Below are 15,447 nucleotides of genomic sequence, written 5' to 3' on the forward strand. Positions count from 1 at the left end.
CCCCAGGTGCCGGCTGAGCTAGAGGCCAATATCCACAGCTTGGCACTTTGTACAAAACACCTCTGTTTTCTGTGAAAAAATGTGATGTGTCCACGTTGTGTTTTGGGCCATTACCTTTCGTGGGCGCTAGGCCTACCCACACTAGTGAGGTACCATTTTTATTGGGAGACTTGGGGGAACGCGGGGTGGTTGGACATTTGTGGCTCCTCTCAGATTCCAGAACTTTCTGTCACCGAAATGAGAGGAAAAAGTGTTTTTTTGGCCACATTTTGAGATTTGCCAAGGATTCTGGGTAACAGAACCAGGTCAGAGCCCCACAAGTCACCCCATCTTGGATTCCCCTAGGTGTCTAGCTTTCAGAAATGCACTGGTTTGCTAGGTTTCCCAAGGTGCCGGCTGAGCTAGAGCCCAAAATCCACAGGTAGGCACTGTTTTATGTGAAAAAATGTGATGTGTCCACATTGTGTTTTGGGCCATTTCCTTTTGTGGGCGCTAGGCCTACCCACACAAGTGAGGTACCATTTTTATCGGGAGACTTGAGGGAATGCTGGGTGGAAGGAGATTTGCGTCTCCTCTCAGATTCCAAAACTTTCTGTCACCGAAATGAGAGGAAAAAGTGTTTTTTTGGCCACATTTTGAGGTTTGCCAAGGATTCTGGGTAACAGAACCAGGTCAGAGCCCCACAAGTCACCCCATCTTGGATTCCCCTAGGTGTCTAGTTTTCAGAAATGCACTGGTTTGCTAGGTTTCCCAAGGTGCCGGCTGAGCTAGAGCCAAAAATCCACAGGTAGGCACTGTTTTATGTGAAAAAATGTGATGTGTCCACATTGTGTTTTGGGCCATTTCCTTTTGTGGGCGCTAGGCCTACCCACACAAGTGAGGTACCATTTTTATCGGGAGACTTGGGGGAATGCTGGGTGGAAGGAAATTTGTGGCTCCTCTCAGATTCCAGAACTTTCTGTCACCGAAATGTGAGGAAAATGTGTTTTTTTAGCCAAATTTGAGGTTTGCAAAGGATTGTGGGAAACAGAACCTGGTCAGAGTCGCGCAAGTCACCCCATCTTGGATTCCCCTAGGTCTCTAGTTTACAGAAATGTACAGGTTTGGTAGGTTTCCCTAGGTGCCGGCTGAGCTACAGGCCAAAATCTACAGGTTGGCACTTTGCAAAAAACACCTCTGTTTTCTGTCAAAAAATGGGATGTGTCCACGTTATGTTTTGGGGCATTTCCTGTCGCGGGCGCTAGGCCTACCCACACAAGTGAGGTTTCATTTTTATCGGGAGACTTGGGGGAACGTTGGGTGGAAGGAAATTTGTGGCTCCTCTCAGATTCCAGAACTTTCTGTCACCGAAATGTGAGGAAAATTTGTTTTTTTAGCCAAATTTTGAGGTTTGCAAAGGATTCTGGGTAACAGAACCTGGTCAGAGCCCCACAAGTTACCCCATCTTGGATTCCCCTAGGACTCTAGTATTCAAAAATATGCTGGATTGCTAGGTTTCCCCAGGTGCAGACTGAGCTAGAGGCCAATATCCACAGGTAGGCACTTTGTAAAAAACACCTCTGTTTTCTGTGAAAAAATGTGATGTGTCCACGTTGTGTTTGGGGCCATTTCCTTTCGTGGGCGCTAGGCCTACCCACACAAGTGAGGTACCATTTTTATCGGGAGACTTGGGGAAACGCGGGTTGGTTGGACATTTGTGGCTCCTCTCAGATTCCAGAACTTTCTGTCACCGAAATGAGAGGAAAAAGTGTTTTTTTGGCCACATTTTGAGGTTTGCCAAGGATTCTGGGTAACAGAACCAGGTCAGAGGCCCACAAGTCACCCCATCTTGGATTCCCCTAGGTGTCTAGTTTTCAGAAATGCACTGGTTTGCTAGGTTTCCCAAGGTGCCGGTTGAGCTAGAGCCCAAAATCCACAGGTAGGCACTGTTTTATGTGAAAAAATGTGATGTGTCCACATTGTGTTTTGGGCCATTACCTTTTGTGGGCGCTAGGCCTATCCACACAAGTGAGGTACCATTTTTATCGGGAGACTTGGGGGAATACTGGGTGGAAGGAAATTTGTGGCTCCTCTCAGATTCCAGAACTTTCTGTCACCGAAATGTGAGGAAAATGTGTTTTTTTAGCCAAATTTGAGGTTTGCAAAGGATTGTGGGAAACAGAACCTGGTCAGAGTCGCGCAAGTCACCCCATCTTGGATTCCCCTAGGTCTCTAGTTTAAAAGAATGCACAGGTTTGGTAGGTTTCCCTAGGTGCCGGCTGAGCTAGAGGCCAAAATCTACAGGTAGGCACTTTGCAAAAAACACCTCTATTTTCTGTCAAAAAATGGGATGTGTCCACGTTATGTTTTGGGGCATTTCCTGTCGCGAGCGCTAGGCCTACCCACACAAGTGAGGTATCATTTTATCGGGAGACTTGGGGGAACATTGGGTGGAAGGAAATTTGTGGCTCCTCTCAGATTCCAGAACTTTCTGTCACCGAAATGTGAGGAAAATGTGTTTTTTCTTAGCCAAATTTTGAGGTTTGCAAAGGATTCTGGGTAACAGAACCTGGTCAGAGCCCCACAAGTTACCCCATCTTGGATTCCCCTAGGTCTCTAGTATTCAAAACTATGCTGGATTGCTAGGTTTCCCAAGGAGCCGGCTGAGCTAGAGGCCAATATCCACAGCTTGGCACTTTGTACAAAACACCTCTGTTTTCTGTGAAAAAATGTGATGTGTCCACGTTGTGTTTTGGGCCATTACCTTTCGTGGGCGCTAGGCCTACCCACACTAGTGAGGAACCATTTTTATCGGGAGACTGGGGGGAACGCGGGGTGGTTGGACATTTGTGGCTCCTCTCAGATTCCAGAACTTTCTGTCACCGAAATGAGAGGACAAAGTGTTTTTTTGGCCACATTTTGAGATTTGCCAAGGATTCTGGGTAACAGAACCAGGTCAGAGCCCCACAAGTCACCCCATCTTGGATTCCCCTAGGTGTCTAGCTTTCAGAAATGCACTGGTTTGCTAGGTTTCCCAAGGTGCCGGCTGAGCTAGAGCCCAAAATCCACAGGTAGGCACTGTTTTATGTGAAAAAATGTGATGTGTCCACATTGTGTTTTGGGCCATTTCCTTTTGTGGGCGCTAGGCCTACCCACACAAGTGAGGTACCGTTTTTATCGGGAGACTTGAGGGAATGCTGGGTGGAAGGAGATTTGTGTCTCCTCTCAGATTCCAAAACTTTCTGTCACCGAAATGAGAGGAAAAAGTGTTTTTTTGGCCACATTTTGAGGTTTGCCAAGGATTCTGGGTAACAGAACCAGGTCAGAGCCCCACAAGTCACCCCATCTTGGATTCCCCTAGGTGTCTAGTTTTCAGAAATGCACTGGTTTGCTAGGTTTCCCAAGGTGCCGGCTGAGCTAGAGCCCAAAATCAACAGGTAGGCACTGTTTTATGTGAAAAAATGTGATGTGTCCACATTGTGTTTTGGGCCATTTCCTTTTGTGGGCGCTAGGCCTACCCACACAAGTGATGTACCATTTTTATCGGGAGACTTGGGGGAACGCAGGGTGGTTGGACATTTGTGGCTCCTCTCTGATTCCAGAACTTTCTGTCACCGAAATTAGAGGAAAAAGTGTTTTTTTGGCCACATTTTGAGGTTTGCCAAGGATTCTGGGTAACAGAACCAGGTCAGAGCCCCACAAGTCACCCCATCTTGGATTCCCCTAGGTGTCTAGTTTTCAGAAATGCACTGGTTTGCTAGGTTTCCCAGGGTGCCGGCTGAGCTAGAGCCCAAAATCCACAGGTAGGCACTGTTTTATGTGAAAAAATGTGATGTGTCCACATTGTGTTTTGGGCCATTTCCTTTTGTGGGCGCTAGGCCTACCCACACAAGTGAGGTACCATTTTTATCGGGAGACTTGCGGGACCGTTGGGTGGAAGGAAATTTGTGGCTCCTCTCAGATTCCAGAACTTTCTGTCACCGAAATGTGAGGAAAATGTGTTTTTTTAGCCAAATTTTAGGTTTGCAAAGGATTGTGGGAAACAGAACCTGGTCAGAGTCTCGCAAGTCACCCCATCTTGGATTCCCCTAGGTCTCTAGTTTAAAAAAATGCACAGGTTTGGTAGGTTTCCCTAGGTGCCGGCTGAGCTAGAGGCCAAAATCTACAGGTAGGCACTTTGCAAAAAACACCTCTGTTTTCTGTCAAAAAATGGGATGTGTCCACGTTATGTTTTGGGGCATTTCCTGTTGCGGGCGCTAGGCCTACCCACACAAGTGAGGTATCATTTTTATCGGGAGACTTGGGGGAACGTTGGGTGGAAGGAAATTTGTGGCTCCTCTCAGATTCCAGAACTTTCTGTCACCGAAATGTGAGGAAAATGTGTTTTTTCTTAGCCAAATTTTGAGGTTTGCAAAGGATTCTGGGTAACAGAACCTGGTCAGAGCCCCACAAGTTACCCTATCTTGGATTCCCCTAGGTCTCTAGTATTCGAAACTATGCTGGATTGCTAGGTTTCCCAAGGAGCCGGCTGAGCTAGAGGCCAATATCCACATGTAGGCACTTTGTAAAAAACACCTCTGTTTTCTGTGAAAAAATGTGATGTGTCCACGTTGTGTTTTGGGCCATTTCCTTTCGTGGGCGCTAGGCCTACCCACATAAGTGATGTACCATTTTTATCGGGAGACTTGGGGGAACGCAGGGTGGTTGGACATTTGTGGCTCCTCTCAGATTCCAGAACTTTCTGTCACCGAAATGAGAGGAAAAAGTGTTTTTTTGGCCACATTTTGAGGTTTGCCAAGGATTCTGGGTAACAGAACCAGGTCAGAGCCCCACAAGTCACCCCATCTTGGATTCCCCTAGGTGTCTAGTTTTCAGAAATGCACTTGTTTGCTAGGTTTCCCAAGGTGCCGGCTGAGCTAGAGCCCAAAATCCACAGGTAGGCACTGTTTTATGTGAAAAAATGTGATGTGTCCACATTGTGTTTTGGGACATTTCCTTTTGTGGGCGCTAGGCCTACCCACACAAGTGAGGTACCATTTTTATCGGGAGACTTGGGGGAATGCTGGGTGGAAGGAAATTTGTGGCTCCTCTCAGATTCCAGAACTTTCTGTCACCGAAATGTGCGGAAAATGTGTTTTTTTAGCCAAATTTTGAGGTTTGCAAAGGATTGTGGGAAACAGAACCTGGTCAGAGTCACGCACCTCACCCCATCTTGGATTCCCCTAGGTCTCAAGTTTTCAATAATGTACAGGTTTGGTAGGTTTCCCTAGGTGCCGGCTGAGCTAGAGGCCAAAATGTACAGGTAGGCACTTTGCAAAAAACACCTCTGTTTTCTGTCAAAAAAAGGGATGTGTCCACGTTATGTTTTGGGGCATTTCCTGTCGCGGGCGCTAGGCCTACCCACACAAGTGAGGTATAATTTTTATCGGGAGACTTGGGGGAACGTTGGGTGGAAGGAAATTTGTGGCTCCTCTCAGATTCCAGAACTTTCTGTCACCGAAATGTGAGGAAAATTTGTTTTTTTAGCCAAATTTTGAGGTTTGCAAAGGATTCTGGGTAACAGAACCTGGTCAGAGCCCCACAAGTTACCCCATCTTGGATTCCCCTAGGTCTCTAGTATTCAAAAATATGCTGGATTGCTAGGTTTCCCCCGGTGCCGGCTGAGCTAGAGGCCAATATCCACAGGTAGGCACTTTGTAAAAAACACCTCTGTTTTCTGTGAAAAAATGTGATGTGTCCACGTTGTGTTTTGGGCCATTTCCTTTCGTGGGCGCTAGGCCTACCTACACAAGTGAGGTACCATTTTTATCGGGAGATTTGGGGGAACGCGGGTTGGTTGGACATTTGTGGTCCTCTCAGATTCCAGAACTTTCTGTCACCGAAATGAGAGGAAAAAGTGTTTTTTTGGCCACATTTTGAAGTTTGCCAAGGATTCTGGGTAACAGAACCAGGTCAGAGCCCCACAAGTCACCCCATCTTGGATTCCCCTAGGTGTCTAGTTTTCAGAAATGCACTGGTTTGCTAGGTTTCCCAAGGTGCCAGCTGAGCTTGAGCCCAAAATCCACAGGTAGGCACTGTTTTATGTGAAAAAATGTGATGTATCCACATTGTGTTTTGGGCCATTTCCTTTTGTGGGCGCTAGGCCTACCCACACAAGTGAGGTACCATTTTTATCTGGAGACTTGGGGGAATGCTGGGTGGAAGGAAATTTGTGGCTTCTCTTAGATTCCAGAACTTTCTGTCACTGAAATGTGCGGAAAATGTGTTTTTTTAGCCAAATTTTGATGTTTGCAAAGGATTGTGGGAAACAGAACCTGGTCAGAGTCGCGCAAGTCACCCCATCTTGGATTCCCCTAGGTCTTTAGTTTTCAAAAATGCACAGGTTTGGTAGGTTTTCCTAGGTGCCGGCTGCGCTAGAGGTCAAAATCTACAGGTAGGCACTTTGCAAAAAACACCTCTATTTTCTGTCAAAAAAAAGGGATGTGACCACGTTATGTTTTGGGGCATTTCCTGTCGCGGGCGCTACGCCTACCCACACAAGTGAGGTAATATTTTTATCGGGAGACTTGCGGGACCGTTGGGTGGAAGGAAATTTGTGGCTCCTCTCAGATTCCAGAACTTTCTGTCACCGAAATATGAGGAAAATGTGTTTTTGTAGCCAAATTTTGAGGTTTGCAAAGGATTCTGGGTAACATAACCTGGTCAGAGCCCCACAAGTCACCCCATCTTGGATTCCCCTGGGTCTCTAGTTTTCAAAAATGTGCTGGATTGCTAGGTTTCCCCAGGTGCCGGCTGAGCTAGAGCCCAAAATCCACAGGTAGGCACTGTTTTATGTGAAAAAATGTGAGGTGTCCACATTGTGTTTTGGGCCATTTCCTTTCGTGGCCGCTAGGCCTACCCACACAAGTGAGGTACCATTTTTATCGGGAGACTTGGGGGAATGCTGGGTGGAAGGAAATTCGTGGCTCCTCTCAGATTCCAGAACTTTCTGTCACTGAAATGTGCGGAAAATGTGTTTTTTTAGCCAAATTTTGATGTTTGCAAAGGATTGTGGGAAACAGAACCTGGTCAGAGTCGCGTAACTCACCCCATCTTGGATTCCCCTAGGTCTCTAGTTTTAAAAAATGTACAGGTTTGGTAGGTTTCCCTAGGTGCCGGCTGAGCTAGAGGCCAAAATCTACAGGTAGGCAATTTGCAAAAAACACCTCTGTTTTCTTTCAAAAAATGGGATGTGTCCACGTTATGTTTTGGGGCATTTCCTGTCGCGGGCGCTAGGCCTACCCACACAAGTGAGGTATCATTTTTATCGGGAGACTTGGGGGAACGTTGGGTGGAAGGAAATTTGTGGCTCCTCTTAGATTCCAGAACTTTCTGTCACCGAAATGTGAGGAAAATGTGTTTTTTTATCCAAATTTTGAGGTTTGCAAAGGATTCTGGGTAACAGAACCTGGTCAGAGCCCCACAAGTTACCCCATCTTGGATTCCCATAGGTCTTTAGTTTTCAAAAATGTACAGGTTTGGTAGGTTTCCCTAGGTGCCGGCTGAGCTAGAGGTCAAAATCTACAGATAGGCACTTTGCAAAAAACACCTCTGTTTTCTGTAAAAAAAAAGGGATGTGTCCACGTTATGTTTTGGGGCATTTCCTGTCGCGGGCGCTACGCCTACCTACACAAGTGAGGTAATATTTTTATCGGGAGACTTGCGGGACCGTTGGGTGGAAGGAAATTTGTGGCTCCTCTGAGATTCCAGAACTTTCTGTCACCGAAATATGAGGAAAATGTGTTTTTGTAGCCAAATTGTGAGGTTTGCAAAGGATTCTGGGTAACAGAACCTGGTCAGAGCCTCACAAGTCACCCCATCTTGGATTCCCCTAGGTGTCTAGTTTTCAGAAATGCACTGGTTTGCTAGGTTTCCCAAGGTGCCGGCTGAGCTAGAGCCCAAAATCCACAGGTAGGCACTGTTTTATGTGAAAAAATGTGATGTGTCCACATTGTGTTTTGGGCAATTTCCTTTTGTGGGCGCTAGGCCTACCCACACAAGTGAGGTACCATTTTTATCGGGAGACTTGGGGGAATACTGGGTGGAAGGAAATTTGTGGCTCCTCTCAGATTCCAGAACTTTCTGTCACCGAAATGTGAGGAAAATGTGTTTTTTTAGCCAAATTTGAGGTTTGCAAAGTATTGTGTGAAACAGAACCTGGTCAGAGTCGCGCAAGTCACCCCATCTTGGATTCCCCTAGGTCTTTAGTTTTCAAAAATGCACAGGTTTGGTAGGTTTCCCTAGGTGCCGGCTGACCTAGAGGTCAAAATCTACAGATAGGCACTTTGCAAAAAACACCTCTGTTTTCTGTCAAAAAAAAGGGATGTGTCCACGTTATGTTTTGGGGCATTTCCTGTTGCGGGCGCTACGCCTACCCACACAAGTGAGGTAATATTTTTATCGGGAGACTTGCGGGACCGTTGGGTGGAAGGAAATTTGTGGCTCCTCTGAGATTCCAGAACTTTCTGTCACCGAAATATGAGGAAAATGTGTTTTTGTAGCCAAATTTTGAGGTTTGCAAAGGATTCTGGGTAACAGAACCTGGTCAGATCCTCACAAGTCACCCCATCTTGGATTCCCCTAGGTGTCTAGTTTTCAGAAATGCCCTGGTTTGCTAGGTTTCCCAAGGTGCCGGCTGAGCTAGAGCCCAAAATCCACAGGTAGGCACTGTTTTATGTGAAAAAATGTGATGTGTCCACATTGTGTTTTGGGCCATTTCCTTTTGTGGGCGCTAGGCCTACCCACACAAGTGAGGTACCATTTTTATCGGGAGACTTGGGGGAATACTGGGTGGAAGGAAATTTGTGGCTCCTCTCAGATTCCAGAACTTTCTGTCACCGAAATGTGAGGAAAATGTGTTTTTTTAGCCAAATTTGAGGTTTGCAAAGTATTGTGGGAAACAGAACCTGGTCAGAGTCGCGCAAGTCACCCCATCTTGGATTCCCCTAGGTCTCTAGTTTACAGAAATGTACAGGTTAGGTAGGTTTCCCTAGGTGCCGGCTGAGCTAGAGGCCAAAATCTACAGGTAGGCACTTTGCAAAAAACACCTCTGTTTTCTGTGAAAAAATGTGATGTGTCCACGTTGTGTTTTGGGCCATTACCTTTCGTGGGCGCTAGGCCTACCCACACTAGTGAGGTACCATTTTTATCGGGAGACTTGGGGGAACGCGGGGTGGTTGGACATTTGTGGCTCCTCTCAGATTCCAGAACTTTCTGTCACCGAAATGAGAGGAAAAAGTGTTTTTTTGGCAACATTTTGAGATTTGCCAAGGATTCTGGGTAACAGAACCAGGTCAGAGCCCCACAAGTCACCCCATCTTGGATTCCCCTAGGTGTCTAGCTTTCAGAAATGCACTGGTTTGCTAGGTTTCCCAAGGTGCCGGCTGAGCTAGAGCCCAAAATCCACAGGTAGGCACTGTTTTATGTGAAAAAATGTGATGTGTCCACATTGTGTTTTGGGCCATTTCCTTTTGTGGGCGCTAGGCCTACCCACACAAGTGAGGTACCGTTTTTATCGGGAGACTTGAGGGAATGCTGGGTGGAAGGAGATTTGTGTCTCCTCTCAGATTCCAAAACTTTCTGTCACCGAAATGAGAGGAAAAAGTGTTTTTTTGGCCACATTTTGAGGTTTGCCAAGGATTCTGGGTAACAGAACCAGGTCAGAGCCCCACAAGTCACCCCATCTTGGATTCCCCTAGGTGTCTAGTTTTCAGAAATGCAATGGTTGGCTAGGTTTCCCGAGGTGCCGGCTGAGCTAGAGCCCAAAATCCACAGGTAGGCACTGTTTTATGTGAAAAAATGTGATGTGTCCACATTGTGTTTTGGGCCATTTCCTTTTGTGGGCGCTAGGCCTACCCACACAAGTGATGTACCATTTTTATCGGGAGACTTGGGGGAACGCAGGGTGGTTGGACATTTGTGGCTCCTCTCTGATTCCAGAACTTTCTGTCACCGAAATTAGAGGAAAAAGTGTTTTTTTGGCCACATTTTGAGGTTTGCCAAGGATTCTGGGTAACAGAACCAGGTCAGAGCCCCACAAGTCACCCCATCTTGGATTCCCCTAGGTGTCTAGTTTTCAGAAATGCACTGGTTTGCTAGGTTTCCCAGGGTGCCGGCTGAGCTAGAGCCCAAAATCCACAGGTAGGCACTGTTTTATGTGAAAAAATGTGATGTGTCCACATTGTGTTTTGGGCCATTTCCTTTTGTGGGCGCTAGGCCTACCCACACAAGTGAGGTACCATTTTTATCGGGAGACTTGCGGGACCGTTGGGTGGAAGGAAATTTGTGGCTCCTCTCAGATTCCAGAACTTTCTGTCACCGAAATGTGAGGAAAATGTGTTTTTTTAGCCAAATTTGAGGTTTGCAAAGGATTGTGGGAAACAGAACCTGGTCAGAGTCTCGCAAGTCACCCCATCTTGGATTCCCCTAGGTCTCTAGTTTAAAAAAATGCACAGGTTTGGTAGGTTTCCCTAGGTGCCGGCTGAGCTAGAGGCCAAAATCTACAGGTAGGCACTTTGCAAAAAACACCTCTGTTTTCTGTCAAAAAATGGGATGTGTCCACGTTATGTTTTGGGGCATTTCCTGTTGCGGGCGCTAGGCCTACCCACACAAGTGAGGTATCATTTTTATCGGGAGACTTGGGGGAACGTTGGGTGGAAGGAAATTTGTGGCTCCTCTCAGATTCCAGAACTTTCTGTCACCGAAATGTGAGGAAAATGTGTATTTTCTTAGCCAAATTTTGAGGTTTGCAAAGGATTCTGGGTAACAGAACCTGGTCAGAGCCCCACAAGTTACCCTATCTTGGATTCCCCTAGGTCTCTAGTATTCAAAACTATGCTGGATTGCTAGGTTTCCCAAGGAGCCGGCTGAGCTAGAGGCCAATATCCACATGTAGGCACTTTGTAAAAAACACCTCTGTTTTCTGTGAAAAAATGTGATGTGTCCACGTTGTGTTTTGGGCCATTTCCTTTCGTGGGCGCTAGGCCTACCCACATAAGTGATGTACCATTTTTATCGGGAGACTTGGGGGAACGCAGGGTGGTTGGACATTTGTGGCTCCTCTCAGATTCCAGAACTTTCTGTCACCGAAATGAGAGGAAAAACTGTTTTTTTGTCCACATTTTGAGGTTTGCCAAGGATTCTGGGTAACAGAACCAGGTCAGAGCCCCACAAGTCACCCCATCTTGGATTCCCCTAGGTGTCTAGTTTTCAGAAATGCACTTGTTTGCTAGGTTTCCCAAGGTGCCGGCTGAGCTAGAGCCCAAAATCCACAGGTAGGCACTGTTTTATGTGAAAAAATGTGATGTGTCCACATTGTGTTTTGGGACATTTCCTTTTGTGGGCGCTAGGCCTACCCACACAAGTGAGGTACCATTTTTATCGGGAGACTTGGGGGAATGCTGGGTGGAAGGAAATTTGTGGCTCCTCTCAGATTCCAGAACTTTCTGTCACCGAAATGTGCGGAAAATGTGTTTTTTTAGCCAAATTTTGAGGTTTGCAAAGGATTGTGGGAAACAGAACCTCGTCAGAGTCACGCACCTCACCCCATCTTGGATTCCCCTAGGTCTCAAGTTTTCAATAATGTACAGGTTTGGTAGGTTTCCCTAGGTGCCGGCTGAGCTAGAGGCCAAAATGTACAGGTAGGCACTTTGCAAAAAACACCTCTGTTTTCTGTCAAAAAAAGGGATGTGTCCACGTTATGTTTTGGGGCATTTCCTGTCGCGGGCGCTGGGCCTACCCACACAAGTGAGGTATCATTTTTATCGGGAGACTTGGGGGAACGTTGGGTGGAAGGAAATTTGTGGCTCCTCTCAGATTCCAGAACTTTCTGTCACCGAAATGTGAGGAAAATTTGTTTTTTTAGCCAAATTTTGAGGTTTGCAAAGGATTCTGTGTAACAGAACCTGGTCAGAGCCCCACAAGTTACCCCATCTTGGATTCCCCTAGGTCTCTAGTATTCAAAAATATGCTGGATTGCTAGGTTTCCCCCGGTGCCGGCTGAGCTAGAGGCCAATATCCACAGGTAGGCACTTTGTAAAAAACACCTCTGTTTTCTGTGAAAAAATGTGATGTGTCCACGTTGTGTTTTGGGCCATTTCCTTTCGTGGGCGCTAGGCCTACCCACACAAGTGAGGTACCATTTTTATCGGGAGATTTGGGGGAACGCGGGTTGGTTGGACATTTGTGGCTCCTCTCAGATTCCAGAACTTTCTGTCACCGAAATGAGAGGAAAAAGTGTTTTTTTGGCCACATTTTGAAGTTTGCCAAGGATTCTGGGTAACAGAACCAGGTCAGAGCCCCACAAGTCACCCCATCTTGGATTCCCCTAGGTGTCTAGTTTTCAGAAATGCACTGGTTTGCTAGGTTTCCCAAGGTGCCAGCTGAGCTTGAGCCCAAAATCCACAGGTAGGCACTGTTTTATGTGAAAAAATGTGATGTATCCACATTGTGTTTTGGGCCATTTCCTTTTGTGGGCGCTAGGCCTACCCACACAAGTGATGTACCATTTTTATCTGGAGACTTGGGGGAATGCTGGGTGGAAGGAAATTTGTGGCTTCTCTCAGATTCCAGAACTTTCTGTCACTGAAATGTGCGGAAAATGTGTTTTTTTAGCCAAATTTTGATGTTTGCAAAGGATTGTGGGAAACAGAACCTGGTCAAAGTCGCGCAAGTCACCCCGTCTTGGATTCCCCTAGGTCTCTAGTTTTCAAAAATGTACAGGTTTGGTAGGTTTCCCTAGGTGCCGGCTGAGCTAGAGGCCAAAATCTACAGGTAGGCACTTTGCAAAAAACACCTCTGTTTTCTTTCAAAAAATGGGATGTGTCCACGTTATGTTTTGGGGCATTTCCTGTCGCGGGCGCTAGGCCTACCCACACAAGTGAGGTATCATTTTTATCGGGAGACTTGGGGGAACGTTGGGTGGAAGGAAATTTGTGGCTCCTCTCAGATTCCAGAACTTTCTGTCACCGACATGTGAGGAAAATGTGTTTTTTGTAGCCAAATTTTGAGGTTTGCAAAGGATTCTGGGTAACAGAACCTGGTCAGAGCCCCACAAGTTACCCCATCTTGGATTCCCCTAGGTCTTTAGTTTTAAAAAATGCACAGGTTTGGTAGGTTTTCCTAGGTGCCGGCTGCGCTAGAGGTCAAAATCTACAGGTAGGCACTTTGCAAAAAACACCTCTATTTTCTGTCAAAAAAAAGGGATGTGACCACGTTATGTTTTGGGGCATTTCCTGTCGCGGGCGCTACGCCTACCCACACAAGTGAGGTAATATTTTTATCGGGAGACTTGCGGGACCGTTGGGTGGAAGTAAATTTGTGGCTCCTCTCAGATTCCAGAACTTTCTGTCACCGAAATATGAGGAAAATGTGTTTTTGTAGCCAAATTTTGAGGTTTGCAAAGGATTCTGGGTAACATAACCTGGTCAGAGCCCCACAAGTCACCCCATCTTGGATTCCCCTGGGTCTCTAGTTTTCAAAAATGTGCTGGATTGCTAGGTTTCCCCAGGTGCCGGCTGAGCTAGAGCCCAAAATCCACAGGTAGGCACGGTTTTATGTGAAAAAATGTGAGGTGTCCACATTGTGTTTTGGGCCATTTCCTTTCGTGGCCGCTAGGCCTACCCACACAAGTGAGGTACCATTTTTATCGGGATACTTGGGGGAATGCTGGGTGGAAGGAAATTCGTGGCTCCTCTCAGATTCCAGAACTTTCTGTCACTGAAATGTGCGGAAAATGTGTTTTTTTAGCCAAATTTTGATGTTTGCAAAGGATTGTGGGAAACAGAACCTGGTCAGAGTCGCGTAACTCACCCCATCTTGGATTCCCCTAGGTCTCTAGTTTAAAAAAATGTACAGGTTTGGTAGGTTTCCCTAGGTGCCGGCTGAGCTAGAGGCCAAAATCTACAGGTAGGCAATTTGCAAAAAACACCTCTGTTTTCTTTCAAAAAATGGGATGTGTCCACGTTATGTTTTGGGGCATTTCCTGTCGCGGGCGCTAGGCCTACCCACACAAGTGAGGTGTCATTTTTATCGGGAGACTTGGGGGAACGTTGGGTGGAAGGAAATTTGTGGCTCCTCTTGGATTCCAGAACTTTCTGTCACCGAAATGTGAGGAAAATGTGTTTTTTTATCCAAATTTTGAGGTTTGCAAAGGATTCTGGGTAACAGAACCTGGTCAGAGCCACACAAGTTACCCCATCTTGGATTCCCCTAGGTCTTTAGTTTTCAAAAATGCACAGGTTTGGTAGGTTTCCCTAGGTGCCGGCTGAGCTAGAGGTCAAAATCTACAGATAGGCACTTTGCAAAAAACACCTCTGTTTTCTGTCAAAAAAAAGGGATGTGTCCACGTTATGTTTTGGGGCATTTCCTGTCGCGGGCGCTACGCCTACCTACACAAGTGAGGTAATATTTTTATCGGGAGACTTGCGGGACCGTTGGGTGGAAGGAAATTTGTGGCTCCTCTGAGATTCCAGAACTTTCTGTCACCGAAATATGAGGAAAATGTGTTTTTGTAGCCAAATTTTGAGGTTTGCAAAGGATTCTGGGTAACAGAACCTGGTCAGAGCCTCACAAGTCACCCCATCTTGGATTCCCCTAGGTGTCTAGTTTTCAGAAATGCACTGGTTTGCTAGGTTTCCCAAGGTGCCGGCTGAGCTAGAGCCCAAAATCCACAGGTAGGCACTGTTTTATGTGAAAAAATGTGATGTGTCCACATTGTGTTTTGGGCCATTTCCTTTTGTGGGCGCTAGGCCTACCCACACAAGTGAGGTACCATTTTTATCGGGAGACTTGGGGGAATACTGGGTGGAAGGAAATTTGTGGCTCCTCTCAGATTCCAGAACTTTCTGTCACCGAAATGTGAGGAAAATGTGTTTTTTTAGCCAAATTTGAGGTTTGCAAAGTATTGTGGGAAACAGAACCTGGTCAGAGTCGCGCAAGTCACCCCATCTTGGATTCCCCTAGGTCTTTAGTTTTCAAAAATGCACAGGTTTGGTAGGTTTCCCTAGGTGCCGGCTGACCTAGAGGTCAAAATCTACAGATAGGCACTTTGCAAAAAACACCTCTGTTTTCTGTAAAAAAAAAGGGATGTGTCCACGTTATGTTTTGGGGCATTTCCTGTCGCGGGCGCTACGCCTACCCACACAAGTGAGGTAATATTTTTATCGGGAGACTTGCGGGACCGTTGGGTGGAAGGAAATTTGTGGCTCCTCTGAGATTCCAGAACTTTCTGTCACCGAAATATGAGGAAAATGTGTTTTTGTAGCCAAATTTTGAGGTTTGCAAAGGATTCTGGGTAACAGAACCTGGTCAGAGCCTCACAAGTCACCCCATCTTGGATTCCCCTAGGTGTCTAGTTTTCAGAAATGCACTGGTTTGCTAGGTTTCCCAAGGTGCCGGCTGAGCTAGAGCCCAAAATCCACAGGTAGGCAC

The sequence above is a fragment of the Pleurodeles waltl genome, chromosome 11, assembly GCF_031143425.1.
Source record: "Pleurodeles waltl isolate 20211129_DDA chromosome 11, aPleWal1.hap1.20221129, whole genome shotgun sequence".
NCBI classification, from domain to species: domain Eukaryota; kingdom Metazoa; phylum Chordata; class Amphibia; order Caudata; family Salamandridae; genus Pleurodeles; species Pleurodeles waltl.